The following is a 22,500-nucleotide window of genomic DNA, read 5'->3' on the forward strand; positions in this document are numbered from 1 at the left end:
TGGGAGATCGTAAAAAATCTCCACCCTTTACCCACCAGGCGCCGTCACCGTGATTCGAACCCGGGACCCTCAGACTGACAGTCCAACGCTTTAACCACTCGGCTATTGCGCCCGTCAGAGTTAATTCCAATTCTCAGGGAAACGCTACCGACTGCACGGCCAGCCCCTTAGGAGAGAACACACAGAACATCCAGAACGTGTGGTGTCCATCCGTCCCCTTCAACTCCCCCCCCCTCCCTTGCCCCCACCTCCCCTCCCTCCTCTTTCTTGCTGTTTTCGTCACTGGGCTACAAGTTAGGAGACAAAGCCCTAAAGGCTCAGACAGCAGCAGAGTGCTCAAGACAGATCGAGTGGCTGGTCTGTTTCTTCTTCTTCTTCTTCCTCTTCTTCTTCTTCTGCTGCTGCTCTCTTTTTATCTGGGCTTCCCGGTCAGCCCTTGGGTTGTTCTCTTTGTGTGTGTGTGTGTGTGTGTGTGTGTGTGTGTGTGTGTGTGGAACGCTAGCGATGTTAATGGAGAGAGAGAGAGAGAGAGAGGTGGGAAGGAGAAAGGGTTCCCGGAAAGGATGAAGCAATGGACGGAGAGAGAAAGATGGGAGGTACAAAGAGAAAAGTCCACAACACCTGATGAGTTAGAGAGAGAGAGGGAGAGACAGAGAGAAAGAGAGAGAGAGAAAGCAGCCCATTTCTTTAGAACTCCTCATAAATGAGAGAGAGAGAGAGAGAGAGAGAGAGAGAGAGAGAGAGAGAGAGAAAGGGAGAGAGAGAAAGAGAGAGAGAGAGAAAGAGAGAGAGAGAGAGAAAGGGAGAGAGAGAAAAAGAGAGAGAGAGAGAGAAAGAAAGAGAGAGAGAGAGAAAGAGAGAGAGAGAAAGAGAGAAAGCAGCCCATTTCTTTAGAACTCCTCATAAATGAGAGAGAGAGAGAGAGAGAGCAATCCAGTTCTCTACAACTCATCGTGAGTTAGAGAGAGAGAGACGGAGAAAGAGAGATTTGAGAGGGAGGGAGAGAGACACACACAGGCAGGCAAACAGACAGACGGAAAAAAAACCCAAAACCCCAAAAACAAAACACACACAAAAAAATCCCGAACTTTCTCGCGCACCAGAGCACACTTAAGCGGATGGATGCCTTTCCAAGCGTGGACGCGGACGTGTATTTCGCGTGGATGAGTGCAGAGAGCTGCAGGCAAGAAAGCGGCGGCAATATATATATATATATATACCAGGAAAAAGTCGGCGGAAAAAAACAAAACAAAAAAAAGCAACAACAACGACAACAACAAAAACACGAAGAAGAGAGCTAGACAGATACCCGCGAGCTTTGCTGGCACAGTTGTAGTCAGTAAGCTTTCCGCATCGTAGACATGCCCTAAAATACCCCTCGTCATGGCCAGAAAAAAAAAAAAAACAACCTTTTAAAGACCCAGCTACTTTGCAGAAGAACAGAAGGTTGTTCTCGCTGGAGAAGCAAACCAATCACAGTCACTGAACACACCGCAGGCACGGCAGTGAACTCGGAAAAACAGCGAACATAAGGTGAAAATATATTACTACACGCTGCCAGGAAGGCAAGCCCATCCTATGAGGAAGAAGAACGTCAAGAACGTGCTTTGCCCAGCCATCTCACTCAGCTCCCGACCGCCCCCCCCCCCTTCCCTCTTCACCCCTCCCCTCTCCCCTCTCTCTCTCTGTCCCTGTCTGTCTGACCCTCTCTGTCTGTCTGTCTGTCTCTCCTTCTGTCTTCTTCTGTTGGGCTTCATGTAATGCTAGAGAGAAAATTTCCGCCCCAAAGCCGTATTATTAGCAGGGACCGCTGGAGACGTAATGGTATGTTCGGAACACTCAAGGTGTTAGGGGAAGGTGGGGAGGGAGGGAGGGAGGGAGGGAGAGAAAGAGCGGAGAACAGTCCATATTGTTGCCAGAACATTCAAATGGTGATAGACTCGCCGACAAACACGCCCCACCCCCACCCCCACCCCCCAACGCATGCACATGTGAATACCTGAACAAAACGAAAACACGCAAGCACGCACGCATTCACACAAATCAAATTAACGTGCAAAGAGCATGGAACTCTTGACATGGGAGTTACACTCTGATTGTAAGAAACCTGGGCCATAGAAAGAAAGGAAAAGGTACAGATAACCGCGACCTTGAGCCAGCCAGCAAAGTTTCATGCGTCATATAGTATGTGTATACAGCGTATACCGAAAATAACCCTTTTTCCAGCTTTCGGTGTACCTAAGATAACAGACCACAAAGAAAACAAAGCTGCTCTCAGTCAAGGGGGATAAACTCTACAGTCAAGGGGGATAAACTCTACAGTCAAGGGGGATAAACTCTACAGTCAAGGGGGATAAACTCTACAGTCAAGGGGGATAAACTCTACAGTCAAGGGGGATAAACTCTACAGTCAAGGGGGATAAACTCTACAGTCAAGGGGGATAAACTGTACAAAGCAGCGAACGACAGGAAACACACGTCATTACTGACAGCAGCCAACCTTTCTTTTTATTTCTTCTTATTTTCTGGGGGGGTTGGGGGTGGGGTAGGGAGGGGGGGCTGGAGGGGGAAAGGGGGGGTGGATGGGGGGAGAACGTCAATAACGTGCCGTGTCGAACCAGCACACTCTCTTTTTCTTCCTCCTCCACCTCCAGGCACCCCTACCCCACCACCACCACCCTCACCTCCATCACTCTTCACTGACGAACTGTGTTCGTCACAAGCCACGTCAAGAGAGACAAACCCCCCAAAAAGTAACAGGGTGTGTGTGCAAGTCAGCAGAGCAAGACAAGATCGGATTGAGTGCTTGTCTTGTTGCCTCTCCTACGCTCTCACCGGTAATCCAGCTCTTAGACCTGATAGTTGTTGTTGTTGTTGTCTTCGTTCGTCATTTATCAGATGGATTCCCCCGTCTCCTCCACGAAGGCGGCAGTACGTCGCAGGTCCTCCAGTCCTCCGTAGAGCTTCCGGGCCGCTGGGATTGGGTGGGGCCAGGTTTTCTCTCGGAGCGCTTGGTGGAGCGGGCAGGACTGCAGCAGATGTTCTGTTGTCTGGCTGCCTGTTTTGCAGGGGCACTGCTCTGTGTCGTCGATACGGAGGTGGTGTTTCAGGCGGTTGTGGCCTGTCCTGAGCCTGAAAATGGCTACCTGCTCTCGACGAGTCAGCAGGTAGTACGGGTGAGCTATGTGTCTGGAACAATGGAGGCGATGGTGGCGGGTGGGGATTGATGGGGAGGGAGGCAGAGAGACACGGGTGAAGATGCAGAGCAGGGAGCAAGCCACACTGAGACAGGCAGTTAGACATGTATGTACAGTCTGTCGTCAGTGTCCGACGATTCACCATCAGAACAGCAGTGGGAGACAACTGCTGTTCTATTTGGAAGGGAACTGGATCATTGTGGAGAGTGTCTTGCCCAAGTTACATCAACACTCTCTCGGCCGAGAGAGTTTTAGGACAGTCGGCATCGGGGGATGGTTCCCAAAGGCCAACCAGCCCCAAAGGCTGCAACACTAAGACTGAGCCAGAGCAATCTTGCCTCCTGCTTTATGAGTCATAGTCCTTCACAAAAAGACTTAAGCCGTAAATGAATTCCCATTGCAGTGGAGTAACCACTGACCACACAGCTCTCACCTTGCTGTTACTTTGTGTTGGCTCAACTGTAAGTTTATGTCAGACTCTGACTTCTTCTTCTTCTTCTTCTACTTCTTCTTCTACTTCTTCTTCTTCTTCTTCTTCTTCTTCTTCTTCTCCTTCATGTTGGTCTCTTCACAGTGTCAGTCCGGCCCGCCGAATGCATGACGTCCAATCTCTGATATAAGCCCAACAGACAGACATTCAGAGAGAGGAAACCTTTCCATGTCTCCGCGGAAAACTCCAAGTGACAGCCAGCCAGACAGGCAGACCAGGTAAAAAGACAGAAGACCTACATACTGTGTGTGCATGTACAACGATCACAACGGACTGAGCGGCTATGCGCAAGATAGTATCAATTTGAGTGAACGAGTTCGTGAACCCTCAGACAAACCATTGGGAACATACACGTGTATTTTGGAAACTCTGGGGGGTAAGGGGATAGGTGGATAAACAGATTGTCATGATCTGACCAGAACATGCATAAAAACCAAAATATCCCTGCCAGGACTAAGCAAAGCACACACACACACACACACACACACACACACATACACACACACACACAACCTGTTCTCTCCCAGGGATCAAACAATTAGAACCAGCGAATGAAAAGAAACACACACTACACCGCGACCGACAGACTGCACAGCCAATCTTTCAGGGGAGAACACCAAGAACGTGTGGTGTCGATCCATCACCATCACCCACCCCCTCCACACCCCAAGCACCACCACCACCACCCTCCCCTGCTATTTTTTTCGTCACTGGGCTACAAGTTTGACCAACTCCTGAAAGATAAGAGACCAACCGAGACGGACAGGTCGAGTGGACGGTTTGCTTCCTTCCACTGCCGGCGCTTTCATGCCGTTCGTGTGCGTGGCTCAGCAGAGCACTGGAGCTGGAAGTTAGTTAATTAACCCTTCTTGGATTCACTTGGTTCTCAGGGAAACACTTCCTAGTGTTCGACTGTGTGTGTGTGTGTGAGTGCAAGAGGGTTAATTAAGAGGAACGGATCGGGAAGATAAGGTGAGGGAGGAAAGAGAGAGAGAGGGGGGGAGAGGGGTGGGAGAGAGAGAGACAGAGAGAGAGAGAGAGACAGATGTGGGGGCGGCGCTAGAGGAAGACAGTAGGGAAGACTGGAGTGGAGACTCCAGACTCAAATGGTTTACTGAAGTAAGCAACATGATGTTATCACCACGTGAAAAACTGACACGCAACCTCTCTTCACACACACACACACACACACACACACACACACACACATTCACGCAATAATCACAACCTCCCTCCGCACTTCAGTCATAAGCATTACACAGCAATGATAATCTACACGTGTACAGTCTCGGCGTGTCTGCTGATGTGGATGGATACAAGTTACTTCAGTCGAGGCCACCAACCAGAGAGAGAGAGAGAGAGAGACTGAGAGACAGAGACAGAGAGACAGAGACAGACAGAGAGACAGAGAGACGCAGGATGGTTTGTCAGGCCAGAGAGAGAAAAGATTAAGCATTACTACTTTTTTTTTTTAACATCCAGTCCTCACAGAGAGAGAGAGAGACAGACAGACAGACAGACAGACAGCAGTCCATGGATCCAGAACACTTGATATCATGGTTGAGAGAGAACGAAAGAGAAAGACGCTGACAGACAGACAGACAGACAGACAGACAGGCAGAAAATGTGCACGCGTCACATGAGCACGCCTGAACGAATACAAGAGGGTTACCGAATACTAGAAAAAACATCGTGGAACAAAGTCAGAGAACTATACCAGGAAAACGGCAAAGCTTTAAACCACAGTGTAATTAATGTTCAACAACCGGGAACTATCAATCAGTCAAATACATACAGTAATTCAATAAGATTAAGGCAGATTCATACATTATCAAACAGGATAAAACTGAACCCTTTTATAAATAAGTTCTGCAAAGATGTCAGATGCATATGTGGAGTACATATTTCTAGCAACCATGTAATATTCGAATGTCAGAATCTAAAATGTTTTTTGCCAGACTTCACCAAAAGTTCTTTTGAATGTGTTATTAACAATTCCAATATGTTAATTGTTATTGCAGAAGGTTTGCTGCGTAGTCCCATGAGACATGTATTATAGTTGTTTGTTTGATGTTGGCGTTTATAACGTTTCCATTTTCCCTAGCGTTGTCTCTCCCTATTCACCCTCCACACATACACACACTTTTACCCCTCCCCCTCCCACAACCCCTACCCCCACGTTTTTTATTCCGTCTAATATCACTTCAAGTGGAAAGACGTTAAAGTGAAGGCCACAACAACGCACGGAAGCGCTCATACAATACACGCGATCACACAATTTGTGGGAGCGGAGTTTGCGCCTCCTGACAAGCGAGTGAGAATAATGTTACTTTATTAGAAACCCCTGCCAGAGACCCTATGAGAAGAGATGAATACTACCACCAGTACTGTTGCTGCTGCTGTTGCTGCTGTTGCTTGCGGGCATGGCCCAGACTGCAAAACATTTCTACGCTACATGTGTGTTCTGGAACCATCTTTCAGCAGGCAACCATTACACTGATGGCAACAACGCCACTGCTGACAGCACGGTTTTTTTGTTTGTTTGTTCGTTTGTGTGTGTGTGTGTGTGTGTGTGTGTGTGTGTGTGTACTCATCTTTTCTCTTTTAAAGAGCGTACCGTACTGATCCATCACACTAAACTCCCCACCGCCCTTCTCCTCTCACCCACCACTTTACCTCCACACTTCCCAGCTTTCCATCCTGTTTTAGGGAGAAGTTGAGTCAACAGGCTGTGTGAGACAACCCCCCCCCCCTCCCCACACACACCCCTTCTCCTCTCACCCTCCACATCACCTCCACACTTCCCTGTCTTCCATCCTGTTTTAGGGAGAAGTTAAGTCTACAGGCTGTGTGAGACAACCCCCCCCCTCCCCACACACACCCCTTCTCCTCTCACCCTCCACATCACCTCCACACTTCCCTGTCTTCCATCCTGTTTTAGGGAGAAGTTAAGAAGTCTAGAAGCTTTGGGAGACACCTCCCACCCTCCGCCCCACCTTCTACCATCCCCCACTTTACCTCCACAATTCCCAGCTTTCCATCCTGTTTTAGAGAGAAGTTAAGAAGTCTACAGACTTTGGGAGACAATTCCCCCCCCCCTGCCCCCCAGTCCCCCAACACCCCCTCCCCTCAGGTTTTTTTTTTCTCCGAAGCCAGTACGTAAGTTCAGGGCTTTGGGTCTTGGTTTGGTGAGGACTGTGTTGTTGGAGGGGGTGGTGAGGGTGGGGGTTAGTGGTTTGGTGAGGACTGTGTTGTTGGAGGGGGTGGTGAGGGTGGGGGTTAGTGGTTGGTGAGGTCTGTGTTGTTGGAGGGGGGTGGTGAGGGTGGGGGTTAGTGGTTGGTGAGGACTGTGTTGGTGGAGGGGGTGGTGAGGGTGGGGGTTAGTGGTTGGTGAGGACTGTGTTGTTGGAGGGGGTGGTGAGGGTGGGGGTTAGTGGTTGGTGAGGACTGTGTTGTTGGAGGGGGTGGTGAGGGTGGGGGTTAGTGGTTGGTGAGGTCTGTGTTGTTGGAGGGGGTGGTGAGGGTGGGGGTTAGTGGTTGGTGAGGACTGTGTTGTTGGAGGGGGTGGTGAGGGTGGGGGTTAGTGGTTGGTGAGGTCTGTGTTGTTGGAGGGGGTGGTGAGGGAGGGTGGGGGTTAGTGGTTGGTGAGGACTGTGTTGTTGGAGGGGGTGGTGAGGGTGGGGGTTAGTGGTTGGTGAGGACTGTGTTGTTGGAGGGGGTGGTGAGGGTGGGGGTTAGTGGTTGGTGAGGACTGTGTTGTTGGAGGGGGTGGTGAGGGAGGGTGGGGGTTAGTGGTTGGTGAGGACTGTGTTGTTGGAGGGGGTGGTGAGGGAGGGTGGGGGTTAGTGGTTGGTGAGGACTGTGTTGTTGGAGGGGGTGGTGAGGGTGGGGGTTAGTGGTTGGTGAGGTCTGTGTTGTTGGAGGGGGTGGTGAGGGTGGGTGGGGGTTAGTGGTTGGTGAGGACTGTGTTGTTGGAGGGGGTGGTGAGGGTGGGGGTTAGTGGTTGGTGAGGACTGTGTTGTTGGAGGGGGTGGTGAGGGAGGGTGGGGGTTAGTGGTTGGTGAGGACTGTGTTGTTGGAGGGGGTGGTGAGGGAGGGTGGGGGTTAGTGGTTGGTGAGGACTGTGTTGTTGGAGGGGGTGGTGAGGGTGGGTGGGGGTTAGTGGTTGGTGAGCTCTGGACACAAAGCTCTTGGTCTTCATGTGTTGTTGTTGTTGTTGTTGTTTTTTTCAACATGATGACACACGTGTACACAGTTTGTATACATGTCCTATATATGGATATATTATTATGTACACACCCAGAAAGGTTTTCCGCTGTCGTCAATGGTTTGTACGAACTTGAAAAAAAAACACCAAAAAACAAAACAACAACACACAAACAAAAAAACTACAAAGCCAAACTCCTGCAAGGATGACCGTCTCTCTCTTGACACAACAGTATACTGCAGTTGTACAGATTAACAAAAATATGTGTGTGTGTGTGTGTGTGTGTGTGTGTGCAAAAAAAAAAAAAAAGGGGGGGGGGGGGGGTAGGTTGAAAGTAACAATTCATTACACACAACCATCAACCTTCATACTTCTCATTCCCTGGACTCTATTTTGCGCTTTTTTCCCCACCGGCAGGAGTCACCGGCAACCCAACGACACCCCCCCAGCACCAGCACCACGCCCAGAAACCCCCTCACCACCACCTCCACCACAACACCGCCGCCTTCGACGCCGCCTTCCGACGCTTCCTGCGCGACCACAACTACACGGGGGGCTCGGTGGCCGCCCTCAAGGACGGGCGCCTCCTCCTGGCCAAGGGCTACGGGCTGACGCGCGACGGCACCGAGGTCAAGGTCGGGGCCAGGACGCCCGTCTCGGCGCTCTCCCAGAGCCTGACGGCGGTGGCGGTGCTGAGGCTGGCCCAGCAAGGGCTGCTGGACCTGGACGACAAGGTGTTCGGCGAGAGGGGGATCCTGAGCGCCCTCACGCCCCTGGCCGGAGGAGACCCTGCCTCCGCCGCTGCCGCCCAGGGTGGTGGTGGTGGTGGTGGTGGGGGGAGCCTGGCTGGAGGAGGAGGGTGGAGGGGCGCCGACCCCCGGCTCGCTGACGTCACGGTGGGCCACCTCCTGAGGCACAGCGCCGGCTGGGACCCCACTGTGGTGAGTGTGTGTGTGTGTGTGCGTGTGTGTGTGCGTGCGTGCGTGCGTGTGTGTGTGTAAAATGAGAGAGCACAGGTTGAGGGAAAGTGGGTGTATTTCGAGAGGGGGGTCGCGGGGGAGGCGGGGGCGAGGGGGGGGGGGGAGAATACTGGGGAAGGATTATCTGAAAGAGGGAGGGGAGGAGGGGGGTAGTTCTATCGTGCAGATGGCTGTTCTGGAAGACACAAGTCAAAGATGAACACACACACACACACACAGGAGTGGGGGGTGGTAGGAGAGTAACAAGAGAGAGAAAACGAAAGGAGAGGGGTGACGAAGGGAGACAGATGGGCTGAATCAATGTGTGTGTGTGTGTGTGTGTGTGTGTGTGTGTGTATGTGTATGTGTGTGTATGTGTGTGTGTGTGTGTATGTGTTTGTGTGTGTCTGTGTGTGTGTCTGTGTGTGTGAGCGTGTGTGTGTGTGTATGTGTGTGTATGTGTATGTATGTGTGTGTGTGTATGTGTTTGTGTGTATGTGTGTGTGTGTGTGTGTGTGGTGTGGTGTATTGTGTGTGTATGTGTCTCTACATGAGTGTGTGTCTCTCTGTGTGCCCCAGGCCCCCCTGTACGACCCGCTGCTGAACCAGGTGTACCAGGCCCGGGGCCACGCCGTGCCCAACCTGGCCCGCCTCCTCCACCTGCCCACCCCGCTCGACCCCCTCGCCCTCATCCGCTACGCCCTCTCCCGGCCCCTGCACTACAGCCCGGGCACCCGGGTGGTGCCCTCCAACCTGGGCTACCTGGTGCTGGGCCGGCCTGGTGGAGGAGGTCTCGGGCATGAGCTACGGGGACTACGTCAAAAAGTTCGTCCTCAAGCCCTGCGGCATGTGGCACACGCACCTGGGGGACCCCGCCGGAGGGGGCACCACCGCCTCCTCCCTGCGGCGCCGGGGCCACAGGCTGGACGAGGACGTGCCCCGTGAGGACACCCCTTTGCTGGAGAGGAAGCTGGACGAAGGGCTGGACCTCTTCGACACCCTGGACCCCGTCTCCGTAGACTCGGCCCTGGGCTGGTACTCCAACGTCTTCGACATGGCCCGCTTCGCCCGCTGCGTCTTCGACGGCGACGAGGTGCTGACCGACGCCTCGTTGGAGCTGCTGCTGCAGCGGCAGGACATGGTGCCCGTGCGGCGCGGCGAGAGCTGGGTGTGCGCCGGATTCCGAACCGACACTCGCGGCGCCGTCTGGCAGGAAGGGGACCCGCACGCCCACGACGCCCTGCTCTTCCACGACCTGCTGGCCGACCGCGACGATGACCGCGGCAAAGACGGCGCCCTGCCCGACACCTGGGTGGTGCTGCTGCACGGCAACCACCTGCACCACCTGCGGCACAAGACGCGCGACCTCATGCGGGAGCTGGGCGGGGTGGTCCGGGACGAGTCGGTGAGGAACAGCTTCGTCCATGACCTGTCCGACGTGGACGCCGCCAGCGCGGGCTGACGACGTGCTGGTGAAGTTCCGGGTGGACGAGCACCACCTGGACGCCTACCTGAGCGCCGCGCGGCAGGAGGGCTACAACGTGCGCTGGGTCTCCCCCTACACCCACCGCCGCCGCACCAGCTTCCTCCTCGTCTGCCGCCTGACGACCAGCACCACGGAGGCCGAGGTGGACTTCCGGGTGGAGCACGGGCTGAGCGAGAAGCACCTGCTGTCCCGCAAGCTGCACAACGAGCGGCGCGGCTACAACCTCACCTTCCTGCAGAGCTACCACTCGCAGTCGCACGCCGACGGCTACACCTTCCTGGCCGTCTTCCGCAAGCACGCCTACCCCACCGACACGCAGCTCAAGTACGGCACCGACCACCTGCCCGAGCCCTACGACAAGCTGGTGCAGATGTACCACGAGAAGCTCTTCCACCCGCTGGTGCAGAGCGTGCTGCCGCGCCGGGACGACAAGGAGGAGCACCTGTCCTTCGTCTTCCTGCAGACCCCGCACAGCAAGCCCGTCGACTTCAAGAACTACTACCGCCTGAGCGACGGCAAGCTGGAGAGGACCGTGCTGCTCAACGCCGACCACGGCAGGACCCTCTCCTTCCTGGACGCCTACCAGCTGCAAGGGAGAGCCCGCTTCGCCGCCGTCTTCACCAACGAGAGCAAGCCCCGCTGGCACTTCCAGGGCGGGCTGACCAGGCCGCAGACCGCCCTCTTGATCGAGTCCCGCCTAGCCGACGGCCTGTGGCCCTCGCTGCTCATCGCCTACGTGGACAAGGACAAGGAGCTCAAGTACGCCGTCTTCCTCAGGAGCGACGAGGACGCCCGCCACGCCAGCGAGGGCTCTCAGGGAAGGCGGCGCGGTGGTGCTGGTGGTCGTCCTCAGCAGTCCTCGGAGGGGTACACGCCTCCCGACCATCGCCGCCACCACAGTGCTGATGATGATGATGGTGGTGACGATGATGATGGCATGGGCAGGCACGTGCCTGTGTAAATCCCCCGCACCCGTCACACGAACAAGCACACGAACAAAGAAGACAACAACAACAACAACAACACACACACACAATGATGAACAGATGATTAGCCTTCTTTTCTTCTCACCCCCCCCCCCCCCCCCCCCTCCCGTCCCCAACCTGAAAAGAAACAGTTGTTCTGAAGCCAAAATCACGTAATGTGGAGTCAGGAGTCACCAAGGGAAAAAAAAAGAAGAAAAAAGAAGAAAAAAAAAAATCACGTAATGTGGAGTCAGGAGTCACCAAGGGAAAAAAAAAAAAAGAAGAAAAAAGAAGAAAAAAAAAAGGATGTTATCTACAGAAAGTGTGCGACCCCACCCCTCCCTCTTCCACCCTCCCCCCGCCCCTCCATCCCACCACCCCTCAAAAAAAGCTTTACATTCAAGATAACTTGCTAACTGTTTTTTGTTTTTTCCCTTTCTTTTTTTTTTCTTTTTTTTTTGTGTGTGTGTTAATACTTCTAAATTCTAATGCTAATTTCAATACGTTATTATTAAGATATTTCCGTATCTTGTAATCATGTTCGGACACAAAGAACTTTCACTTTTCTCACCGACGCTCATACGATGTGCTACTGTTGCTTATGATTACAAAATAAAACGAACTGCGACAAACATGGAACACGAAATGACAGTTCTTCGTGGACACTTCCAAAACGGTGCAAGGAACATATGAACAGTGGATTAAAATAATTAAAAAAATCGGTTAGTTTCAAACTGACCCTCCTGAGTTGCGGCGATTCGATTCAGTGTCGGTGCAATTGTGCTTTTGTACAGTATACTGGTGTGTTTTATTCTGTCAATATATATATATATATATATATATATATATATATATATATCTTGTGAGTGCTGACATGGACATAAAAGCAACACAGTAGCATACATAATTAATTATTCACTTTGTGATTAATAATCGTTCATCATACTGCAGTGTAGGAATTGTGTAGAGCGTTTAGGTTGTGAATAGTCATTGAGCCAAGGTAAGATATATTGTAGAGAGTGTATCTTGTTCATAACCATTGGTCGATAGGATAAAAAGAGTAATACTAAATAAATGAATAAATTAGAGTACATTTCATATGTGTAGCTTGTAAATAGTTCATGAGCCCGAAAGAAGAACAGACACCGATTGTAACTGTTATAATCATTATTTCTTAATCCTGTCTTCGTCTGGCAAAACGTTCGAGACTGAATGTACTGAAATGCCAGTGGCCCGTTTTGTAAATGATCATAATATATACCCGTTTTACTTGAAGCATCTCACTAGATGTCGGTTATCATGTTTAAATAATAACCACACCCACACATACGCGCGCGCATACACACACACAAGCACACACACACGTACGCACGTTCACACACACACACACACACACACACACACACACACACACACACACACACACGTCACCAATTTCCGAATGATTACAAAGCTAAACAACGACTTTCTTTTCATGTAGAAAACAACATCGTGTTTATAATGTGTGGGGGGGAAAAAAGATACACACGATAAGCACGCATTACAAATCTTGTAATATGCACATGTACATAATATTACAGAAATAAAAAGGGGTCCAGGGTAAGGGGTCATCGGCCAGATAACATGACACCCCAGCAGGATGGGCAGGAAGGCATTGGATCAGCGTGGACACAGTTCTCGTCAGTCTTCTCTTGGGATCTTGCTGAAGGTAATGGCAGCCGGACGGCAGCCGAAAGCTACAGGTGTAAGTTCTGTACAGCCTTTACTTCTCGTGTGTTTATTCTGACGTTCTTCTATCAATCTTTAACTTCACACACACACACACACACACACACACACACACACACACACACACACAGAGCCAAGGGAAAGCGTTTGGGACGGACACTGCCCACTCCCTGCCCATTACCGGTAATGCGCACTGACCGCCTTGCCCAGTACCGGTACTGAATGGGCGAAATGGCTGCCAATATCACATGGCTGTCCTGGGGATGGGAAAGGGAGTACGTTAGTGATGGGGGAGAGGGGGACTGCTCACAGGACCGTTAGGGAGAATTCACGGCTGACGTTGTGCCAGACTGGGAGAACAACACATGAAGGCATCATCTTTTGTCTGGCGTAGAAACTCGACACGATATGAATTACAAGGCGTGGGTTCGAACCTGCTGAGGACCAGGGAAAAAAGAAGAAAGGGTGGCAATACAAGGGCATCCAGGAGTCATGACCTGGGTGCAGCCCGGCCCCCTTAGAGTGTGAGGAGTTAAGGGCCGAAACACTTGACTGAGAGGGGCGGCTTCTTCTCTGAAGACCTTGTACTGTCCAGCTCTCCCTAGAGTTTATCACTATATATATATATATATATATATATATATATATATATATATATATATATATATATATATATATATCCGCTCGGCGCGCGGGCACGCACACACACACACTCTCTCTCTCTGTGTCTCAGTCTCTCTCCCTCTCTTTCTCTTCCTCGCCCCCATCTCTCTCTCTTTTTCTCACAAGATTAAAAACAACACATGCATTGTCATGGTTGTTCAGTAAATTCTTTCGCTAGTGACGCTAATGCAGAAAAAAAGAAGAAAAGTTATAGCAGGTCATAAGGGTCAGATCGATAAGTATTATTATTATTATTATCATTGTTAACATGGTGTTTCATTCATCACGCTGTGACGATGCTGTGTTCCTGAACATAACGATTATTGCTTGTCAACGTCCTATCTCGTGGAATAAAGAAATAAATACCTGCCATTTACGGTTCATCTGCGAGTTTCGTTTTTCATGTAATGTATTCTTGTCAAGTGATTGTACACCCATCTGCGAGTTTCCTTTCTCATGTAATGTATTCTTGTCAAGTGATTGTACACCATTCTTCACAGTTTTAACTTTCAGTTTCTCAAAGAGGGGTCACTGCGTTCGGACAAATCGATATATATATATATATATATATATATATACGCTACACCACATCTGCTAGGCAGATGCCAAACCAGCGGCATAATCCAACGCACTTTATCAGACCTTGGGTGCTTGTATATATATATATATATATATATATATATACACACACACACACACACATATATATATATATATAAGTGTGTGTGTGTGTGTGTGTGTGTGTGATGTGTGTGGACCTATTAGAGTGGAGTTCTCCTACAGAAGTTTGCCAGAGGACAATACTTTTATTGCCACGGGTTCCTTTCAATCAGTGCGCAAGGAGCGTGCTGGCTCTCACCGGGGGACCTCGGTTCATCGTCAGTCTCAGCCGAATGACTAAACGCTCAGTTTAATTTTCCAGTCAAACTTGGGCCTGAGAAAAGGGCGAGAGCGAGATTCGAACCCAGACCCTCACGGACTCTCTGTATTGGCAGGATATGAGTCTTAACCATTCTGCCACCTTCCTCCCAGTCTTCACAACTGAAAAAGGAAACAAATGGGGTCTGCAGCGTCCAAGCTTGTTGAACTGCGCATGACAAAGACAAGCCTCTGTGCCCTCAAGCACGTACGCAGGTGTGTCGTCACACACACACACACACACACGAATACTTCCACGAACGCACGCACACACACACACACACACACACATATAATGATCGTCATCATTCTTGGCTTTTGTTTATGACCTATGGAGAATGTGACGGGAAAGGTGTCCCACATCTCTGTCTTCAAGCTGCTGCACGTGTGTGTGTGTGTGTGTGTGTGTGTGTGTGTGTGTGTGTGTGTGTGTGTGTGTGTGTGTGTGTGTGTGTGTGTGTGTGTGTGTGTGTGTGTGTGTGTGTGTGTGTGTGTATCTGCCTCTGTGTGTGTGTGTGTGTGTGTGTGTGTGTGTGTGTGTGTGTGTGCGTATCTGCCTCTGTGTGTGTGTGTGTGTGTGTGTGTGTGTGCGCACGCGCCAGCCTGCCTGTCTGCCAGCGCGTTCGAGCCCGCGCGTATGTGAGTGTGTACAGGCGTGTAGTTGTGATACATAGACAGGCAGACACTAAGAGATACAGACAGAAAGAGAAGAGATAAGAAGATGACAGAGAAAAAAAAACCCCAAAAAACCACCAACGGAAAAATGAAAAGATGACTTCCCGAAAAGAACTAGGTCACCCATCCAACCCCCACCCCAACCCTCCACCACCCCCAAAAAAGCAAAGAAAAAAGAAAGACACTATCATGATATCAACTCGTCTGATCCCACATCACTCCACCCCACAATACATTAACCACCCTAACCTCTCTCCACCATCCCTTTCCTTCCTCTCTCCCCCCCCCCCCCCCCCCCCCAGCCCTTTTCCCCCAAACCCCCTTCTCACCACCACAACCAGCCCATAAGCCAACCCCCCCCCCCACCCCCCACCCCCACACCCCTAACCTTTAGACCCCTACCCCATACTTCCCTATCTTTTCAAAAAAAAAAAGGTTGGAGACAGCGGGCCCCATCTTTGTCCTAATCCCTTAAAAAGGGGGCCCCTGGAGGGTTTCATGACTGACAACGGAGCCTAGCCTCCGGTGGTGCTTAGGGATAAAAGTCTCCGCATCTTAAGTAGCCCCCCACCCACCCACCCACCCCAAGCCCCACCCCCCTCTACCCTCTCCCCATAATGTCCCCCCTCTGGACGCAGTTAAAACCAGGTGCCGACTGGCATATTCCTCCTTTAAATACGAAAAAAAAGGAAGAAGATGAAATCCCCAGCATTGCCCTCCCACTGTTTAACCCCGTGAAGCTTCCTTCTTTTTTTTCTTTCCCTCTCTCTCTCTCTTCTTTTTCTTTTTTCTTTTATAAAGGGAATAATGTGCCAGTCGGCCACTGGTTTTAACTGCGTTTTAACCCAAGCCTTTCGAAAAAAATAAAATAAAAAAAAAAAAAAAGAGAGAGAAAAAAATCACCAGCATTGCCCACCCACTGTTTAAACCCCTGAAGCTTCTCCTTTTTTTTTTCTTCTTTTTTTCTAAATCAAAAGACAGGTCTGTTTCATAGCCTTTGAAGGCGTGTGGGGGTGGGGGGGGTTAACTGTCCAAAAGAACCCCTAGGAATAACATGATAACTACATACGTAGATACCCAAACACACACACACACACACACACACACACACACACACACACACAGAGAGAGAGAGAGAGAGACGCACACGAGAAAACTCGTTAAACAGACAATGTAAAACTGAACGAACAAACAAACGAACCAAGAGATAAACAAAATGAATTGACGATCGAGGAAGCGTGATGGATGGAAACAAACGAACCATCGAAGATGCAAAGGATCGGAAAATTAATCACACAGAGAGACAGAGACAGAGAGACAGAGAGAGAGAGAGAGAGAGAGAGAGGGAGAGAGAGAGAAACAAGAAAACAAGACAATCAGTTTCAATTTCAGCGAGACGTCAAACGGACTCAAAGCGTGCGAACTGGTGCATACACACGCTACACCACATCAGGTGCTAGCTGCATTGCTTGGTTCTAACTTTTTGACGCTTACACGTGACTCAAATGCCTATGTTGACCGAACTACGCCATTGGTCAGTTCCATACTACACACAGTTAGTAGCGGGTTACGACCATACTAGGCTCTTCCGTCCGAGCAATGCAACTGGCTCCACAGGCCACTGAAAGCCTACCGTGTCGGTATATGTACACCTGCAAAAACATTAGCCCCCCTAAAACGAAACAAGACAAAATTACTATAAAGGACATAAACAGATCAGGTAAGTAGTTTCAGTTTCAGTTTCACTTTCTCAAGGAGGCGTCACTGCGTTCGGACAAATCCATACACGCTACACCACATCTGTTGAGCAGATGCCTGACCAGCAGCATAACCCAACGCGCTTAGTCAGGCCTTGAGTGCATGCTTACATATTTGTGTACCTATGAAAGTGGATTTCATTTTACGTAATTTCGCCAGAGGACAACACTCTCGTTGCCATGGGTTCTTTTTCAGTGCGCCAAGTGCGTGCTGCACACGGGACCTCGGTTTATCGTCTCATCCGAAAGACCAGACGCTCAGTTTGATTTTCCAGTCAAACTTAGGAGAAAGGGCGAGAGCGGGATTCGAACCCACACCCTCACGGACTCTCTGTATTGGCAGCTGAGCGTCTTAACCATTCTGCCACCTTCCTCCAGGTAAGTAAAAAAACTAAACAAAGCAATCAAATAATTGACCGAACCTGAAAATGTGTGTTTAAATTTACTGCTGAAGAAAGGTAGACCCAAGACGATGGCATAATCATATATATATATATATATATATATATATATATATATATATATATATATATATATATATATATATATATACAACGATGAAAAGAAAAGAACAAAACAAAAGGAAGAAAATTGTCTGGAATGCAAAAATTACGAAAACGGAAGAACAGACAGAAAATGGTGTAAATATAATATAATCACTTATCTCTGCCGGAGATCAACTGCGGTAAGAGAGGGGAGGTGCAAGGAGTTTTACTGACTGAGATCAAAAGCAAGATGGGTCTAGAAGATGAGAGAGAAAATCACAAAGTATGAAACTAACTGAAAGAACAATGCGGCCAGGAGAGAAAACGATTAACTCTCTCCATACGAACAGCGAAAGAGACGACGTTAACAGCGTTTCACCCCAATTACCATCATCAAAATATTGCAAGCATAAGGCTCTTATACTGAAGAGGTGAATGTTGACAAAGAATACCACAATTCTGACGAAGGAAGCTAAAGGTTGTGTCGTTCAGCCACCCACTGGACATCCGAGGGGTCTGTGCAGAGGAGAAGAGAGGACTGGCCATACTGAGTGAGTTAACAAACAAGAAAAAGTGGGAACTCTCTCGGTACACAGCTTTCAAATCAATGCCGCTGATGCTACCGATTCAGCAAGAACACGGGTAAATAAAAGGTGACGCTGGAACAAACCCAGATTGACTGGAAACTTGTGTACCTTGTCTATGGAGAGAGAGAGAGAGAGAGAGAGAGAGAGAGTTACCACTCTTTATTGAAAAATCACAAAATTATACTTTTCACGCGGCAATACAATGTCATGGTGGGAATAACTATGATCGAACGACAACAGAGAGAAGCCGATAAAGCTCCCACAGCAGTCTGCACTACTGGACCCCACGATAGGAATCACACAGTCACAGACCCACTCTACACTGGGACACCTTCAGCTGCACAAGATGACAAATCACACACGTACACACGTTACTCTTGGCAGACACATTGTCACAGCGCCGGACACTTCGCTAAACCATGACCTCCTCCTCCCTCTCTCTCTCCCTCACCTTTCATCACCCCTCCACCCACACACACCTCCCGTTTCGTTTCGTCCCCCCCCCCTCCCCCCGTCTCTCTCTTTCTTTCCCTCTCTAAGCCCCCTTCCCCCTCCCTCCTCGCCTCTCTCTCTCACCAAATCCCCAGGCACACCACTATAAATTCATACCACAAGCCTGCCTGTCCCACTGCAGACAAACGGATGTGATTTATCATTGTTCACCACCACCACCCACTTCCACATCCCCACCACCACACCTTTCAGCCCACCCCTAAGAACGACCACAGCGGCAAGAAGGACCCATTTTGTTACCAGTAAGCAAGCTGGCAGACACAACACAAGCCCCTATTTTCTGATAATAATTTATCGCAAAGTTGACAGGGGAAGTGGGAGGGGGTGGGGTAAGAGTGATCTACCCCCCTCGCCTCCCCATCCTCCCCCCCGCCCCCCGAAAAAAGTTTTTAAATCAGTGTCACATCTATGGAAAGACCTCACACGAAGAAAAGAGGAAGAGAGAGAGAGAGAAGATTCCCAAGCCAAGCCACCCCCACCCCACCCCCTCCACTTAATCTTGTAGCTGTCAAACTCAGAGGTGAAGCGAGTACCGGTCGGGGTGTGTGTGTGTGTGTGTGTGTGTGTGCACGCTCATGCGCGCAATCCATGCGCACGTGCTCCCCCCGTGTCCGTTTATCTTCAGATTGGACAAGTGTCAGTTGGTACGTGAAACTGAAAGCGTGTCTTCCTCAGCTCTGGAAGCGAATTGTATGCTCTCTCTCTCTCTCTCTCTCTCTCTCTGTCTCACAAGACCACGTGACGCATGTAATCCATCATGTTTCTTATATAAAGCGTTCAAACTTAAGAGAAAAAATGTAACCTCGTAGTATGTTATGAACTACAGTTTCTCGTTTCAAGTATTATTCTGCTGCGGAAATCTGATTTTGTTCTGAAATGTTTTGAAATGGTGTTTCGTGCACTTACCCCTTCATGAGGGGACATGGCCTGATGAATAAACCGTTCGCATTCTTTCTGTCTCTGTCTCAATATATATATATATATATATATATATATATATATATATGGAGAGAGAGAGGCAATATCCACAGTTTTCCAAAACGAGTGGTGTTCACAATCAGGCATGGACGTTCAATCCGCCAGAGAGGAGGGGAAGAAATGTGAACATAACCAAACGACAGAGAGACACACAGATAGACAGACAGATAGATAGATAGATAGATAGATACCCATGGAAACGACAGCAGAGGGGGGGCGGGGGGAGGGGCTGGGGAGGTGGGTGTTTCTGAGAGTGCTGGTGGCAAAAAAAAAAAAAAAACATGTCCTAAACTTCCTGAATTATTGACTGATTGCAAAGTTATCCATGGTAACAACAGCAATGGTAGCACACACCCTCTACCCCCTCCTCCCACCCCTCGCCTACCCCCCCCCCCCCCCCAACCCCCCCCCCCCCCCCCCCCCCCCCCCCAACGGCCCCTGAAAAATACAAACAAACATGAATTGCAAAGTTATTATTACCTTCAAGGGAACAACAACCAAGTTTGGAGGGAGGTGGGAGGAGGGGTGCGGGGGGAGGAGGGGGGGGGATGCTGGTCGGAAATGGAAGGGGAGGGGGTGTAGTTGGTAGCAACATGATAATTTACTTACACACACACACACACACACATATATATATATATAATTAATATCGTATCCATGGAAACAAACACTGACGAGTAGGGAATGCTACACGGTTTTTTTAATCAGCTATGCCATCGCCCAACGCGGTGACTGCTATATGCTGGTGATAACACGGCATTGATACACACACGAAAAACAATGCGATTAATATTCTATTTCTAATCTGTTATATTTATTGTCATGCAGTTGCATTCCATTTAAATCTATATTTTCGCGTCCGTCGGTGAAGCCACACATTAGCTGTGTGCTGCTTCCAATTCCGCTGAATGGTGTCAGCGTGGGTCAGGTTTCTGTTCGTGAGTCTGGTGCATAGTACAGTCATATTCAACACTCGTCAGTCTTCAAGAAACACACAGTGATAGGCAAGTCTGACTGACTGTGCACGCTTTCTGTCTTCAATCATTCCGCGCTGTGTTATGCATCCAACGGAAGAGTATTTTTGGAAAGAGAGAGAGAGACAGAGAGAAAGACAGAGAGAGAGAGAGAGAGAGAGAGAGAGAGTGTGTGTGTGAAGTACTACCCCACTGATTCACATCCAGTATATCATTTACAGACTGACGGGACCCTCTAACAGCTCTCGTCATATCCTTGCTCACCAAGAGAGAGATGGACAGACAGAGTAAAAGAAATGGGCCGAAAAAAATGTAAAAGGATTGATCAATGAGTACCCCTTGTTAAACCACACACAAAAAGTGAGCCTGAAAAAAAAAAGAAAAAAAAAACACCAAAAAAAAACAAAAAACAAAAAAACAAAAAAAACGGGAGGTTGGGGAAGCACTGTTGAAACAAACACAAAAAAGTGAGAAAAAAATGGGAGGATGGAGGACCCGCAAAACAACAACAAACAACAAAAAACAACAACAACAAAAAACAAGAACTGAGATATTCAGGCAGTCTCTCCATTCCAGTTTCTCAAGATTTTCCCAACACGCTTCATTCAAGCCTTGAGTGCATGCATATATATATATATATATATGTGTGTGTGTGTGTGTGTGTGTGTGTGTGTGTGTGTGTGCCTATCAGAGTGGAATTCTACTGCATTATCTTACCAGAGGACAAACTCTCGCTGCCATGGGTTCTCTTTCAGCGCGCAGAAAAATGTGTGTTGCATCGAGTTATCGTCTCATCCGAATAACTAGATGCTCTGTTTGTTGGATCAATATTTTCCAGGTCAAACTGACGTGGGAGAAAGGACGGGAGCAGGAATCGAACGCAGGCCTTTTTCGAACATTGACTCTATCTATTGGCAGATAAGCGTCTTAACCATTCTGCCACCCCCCTCCCATCGGTCAGTCAATTACAAGTTCACACAATGTTCAAAAAGAAACAAAGAAAGAGAGAGAGAGAAAGAGGGACAAATGAAAGAAACGAAGAAAGAATGAAAGAAACTAACTCCACAGAACGACCGATCGAAATCAGGAGGTAATTTCCTTTTTCATCAAACTAAATTTCGGAGCCAGTATCCGAGGCAATTTTCAGGCATGCCAGGGATGGGATCATCGACACACCATGCAATCTTCCTCCGCTTTTTCCCTTTTTCTTCCTTCTCACCTGCAAGGCGAGCACACACACACACACACACTCTCTCTCTCTCTCTCTCTCTCTCTCTCTCATCACACACCCACACCCACTCAAGCACACCCACCCACACAAACACACACTCAAGCACACACACAACAACACACACACCCGCACACACTGAAGCACACCCACCCACACACACTCAACCACACAAACACACACACACACACACACGCACACACACACACACACACACGCACACACACATTATCACCACATCGTGGAAATGGTCCATGTTTCACGTGCTGGAATTGACATAATCAACGAAGAAGTGTCTCACCTTATTTCCGCCATGACCCGTGAGGCCACGTGCCGCCGAGAGCTGCCCGGAAATTGTTTGTGTGTGTGTGACGGGGGGTGGGGATGGGGGGGTTCGCAATGAATGAATGACCACGTGAATGAAATCGAGAAAAAATCCTTTGGGGTAGCTTAAATTCAACAGCAGACGTAAAAGTCATCACCGAAAAACAAACGAACAAATATATATATATATATATATATATATATATATATATATGTGTGTGTGTGTGTGTGTGTGTGTGTGTGTGTGTTGTTTCTTCTTTTTGTTTTTTGGCTCTTGTGACTGGTTTCTCTAGTGTGGCTGAATCAGACTTTTCCAGAGTCTTGGCCGACTTTTCTGTTTTCAACCTTTCTCTGTGCAAATAATTT

The 22,500-nt window shown here is 49.2% G+C and overlaps 1 pseudogene across 1 annotated transcript in view; it reads left to right on the forward strand.

Moving 5' to 3' along the window:
• Positions 1 to 11,353, forward strand: part of LOC143300201 (uncharacterized) — a 99,525-nt pseudogene extending 88,172 nt beyond the window's left edge. The window contains exons 2-3 of the transcript XR_013057628.1: positions 8,312 to 8,835; positions 9,433 to 11,353. The product of XR_013057628.1 is annotated as an uncharacterized LOC143300201 (transcript). The remainder of the gene's footprint in view (positions 1 to 8,311; positions 8,836 to 9,432) is intronic.
• Positions 11,354 to 22,500: the final 11,147 nt, after the last annotated feature.

The sequence above is a fragment of the Babylonia areolata genome, chromosome 26 (assembly GCF_041734735.1).
Source record: "Babylonia areolata isolate BAREFJ2019XMU chromosome 26, ASM4173473v1, whole genome shotgun sequence".
Taxonomy (NCBI): domain Eukaryota; kingdom Metazoa; phylum Mollusca; class Gastropoda; order Neogastropoda; family Buccinidae; genus Babylonia; species Babylonia areolata.